Below are 2,612 nucleotides of genomic sequence, written 5' to 3' on the forward strand. Positions count from 1 at the left end.
ACTTGCCCTCCTGATTCAGTGTCCTGCACTTGTGTCTTGGGCAAAATGTATTGATTTTGGGGCTTTCCACAGACATAAACTGGCTGTAGTGCTCTGGCTTGAGGCGGGGGGTTGTTTGGCCGATGTGACCTGAAGCCACATGCTGCACATCAACACTTAATGTTAAAACTCTTCTGACTCCGAGCAGCAAGGTGGAGATGAAATCTGAGCCCAGCCCTGAAGGCTGGGGATGGTGTGAGCCAGGGTGCCCTCTGGGCTCCAGAAAGCTCCGAAGTCCCCAAAAAGGAGGGACTTGCATGGAGGGGGGGGGGGGGTGTTTGCTCTGGGGTCCATGAACAGCGGCTTGAGCCGGTCAGGTAAGCTGCCGCCAGCGGGGTGGGTGCAGCGGGGAGGGCAGCAGCCTCAGCTCTGTGGTGGACAACCGGGTGGGCAGATTTTGGGGGCCACCTGGGAAGGGACCAAGTGGCTTCATAAATATGCCACGTCCGCTGAGGTCTTGCAATTGCAGCATGGGGCGTTTCAGGGGCAAGGTTTGGTGGGGTTTTGGCCCCAGCGTTGGGTGCATGGGGACAGCAAGGGACAGGCTGGGTGGAGATGGTGGCACAGGGAGACCTCCACTGTGCTGCAAGTGGAGCAGCGGGGCTCCCCCCCTGGCTCCCAGCAGACCTTTCCAAAGGTTTTACATCCTTTTCTGATGAAACGGGCAATGAATCCCCACGTTCCCCATACGTGGTTGCTGCTACCAAAAGGCACACGCTCGGCCACAGCGTGGTTCCGGCTGCAGAGGTGCGGAGTTGCCTCATCACCGCGAGAAGCTCTGTCCTCAAGCTCACAGCAAGAAAAACCAATCTGCTCAGGCACCCCCTCCTCGTCTCTCCCTGCAATATGCAATGTGATGCCTATAAAAACCCAGAAATTGAATCGACATCATTGCAAACAAGCCACTGGGATATGGGATATTCTCATCCCTGAAATGCAGAGATGCTGCCAAGGGCTTGAGGTTGTGGAGGGCAACCAAAGAGGACGGTGGAGGGCAACCAAAGGGGACCGTAAACTCCTTGGCTTGTATTTGAATATTGACAATGCCACTGCTGGGCTTTGGGAGACCTTTGGGAAACCTCCTCGAGGCTCCCCTTGGTGGGAGCACCCTGGGGTGCAGGCAGGATCCAGCCGCTGCCGGGCTCTCGGCAGCACCAGCAGCTCTTCCCCAGTGATGTCTCTAAGATAAATGTTTGTCTTTTTCATCCAAGAGATACAGCAGAGCCGCTGCCAGCACCACGTCTCAGTGGAATCGGTTTTCATTCTGCCAGGAGCGTTACCGGCTCATGATTCACATCTTTACAGCAGCTTTGGAAGGAAAATGTGCTCCTCGCCAGGCAGACCTTCACGCACGTTGAGATGCCACAGTTTTTCCAGACTTTCCAAAGGAAGCCACGGCCAAGTGAGACATTCCTTCTCCTCTTCCAGCTTTCTTGGAACAACCTTCTTTGATTAGCAGCGAGACAGATAGTTGGAAAGACAGAGAGACAGACAGGCCAGGCAGTAGGGTTATAATAAGCAGTTTGCATGAGCCCGAGCCTCCGGTGGGATGGTGCCTCCATCCACCTCTCGCTGGGTGGCTGGTGAGAGCCCCTGCCGTTTGCCATGGTCCCCGACCCCCTGCCCTCCTCCACAGTCCCTGACCCCTGCCTTCTGCCATGGTCCCCAGTCCCCTTCCCTCCACTGTGGACCCGGAGCCGGGTGGTGCACAGGCTCTGGTTTGCAGCACGGCTCCTGCCTGGCTGCGGGTGCCTTCGCCACCAGGGAGACGACAGAGGCCGCATCCAGCATCCGCAGGGCTCAGCCAGGACAACCCTGCGGGGCTCTCTCCCCAAGGCGGCAGCCAGGGCAGGCTGGATGCGAGCGTGATGCCGGCGGGAGGAGAAGCAGCCGCCGTGCGGAACATCCCTGTGTGCAGCCAGCCCACCCTGCCGCCGAGGCGGGCGAGCCGTGCACGGTGCTGCCGGCGAGGCTGAGTCACGGGGCAGCGTGCCTGCTCCGGCGTGCGTGGGCCCACGGCCGTGACTCAGCCCCGTGGCTGCCAGCGCTCGCTGCCGGCCCCGCAGCTCCTGCTTCTCCCCGGAGCTTTGTGCTGGAGCCCCCATGGGTGAATCGGAGCCGGCTTTGTGCCGGGCCCAGGGGGACCGTGGTCCCCGCGTGGAGGGGAGGGATGGCTTTTCTCTCCGAGCGCTCAGCATGGCAGAGGCCTCTGTGGGGGGAGGAGGAGGAGGGGGACCACACACAAAGGGGGTTTAAAGAGCATCTCCTGGTGCTGGTGGAAGCAAGGATCTGTCCCACCAGGGAGGATTGCGCTGCCCTGAAGCACAAAGCAAACGAGCTGGGGTTTGCTTTGCCCGTTTGTGCCCACGGCACAGCAAGCCAGATTGGAAAAAGCAACAAAATGGCTCAGGCGTTGCCGGCAGGTCCTGTGCAAGGGACGGGTACAAGGCCAGGGTGCAGGGAAGGAGATGGGAGCTCCTGCCTCGCTGCCTGCAGCTGCACCCCCTCGGCCACCCCAGCCCCAGCGCTCGCACTGCACCGGCAGGAGAAACAGAACAAGCATCTGCAGGGAG

Source organism: Aquila chrysaetos, chromosome 25 (genome assembly GCF_900496995.4).
Source record: "Aquila chrysaetos chrysaetos chromosome 25, bAquChr1.4, whole genome shotgun sequence".
NCBI lineage: Eukaryota > Metazoa > Chordata > Aves > Accipitriformes > Accipitridae > Aquila > Aquila chrysaetos.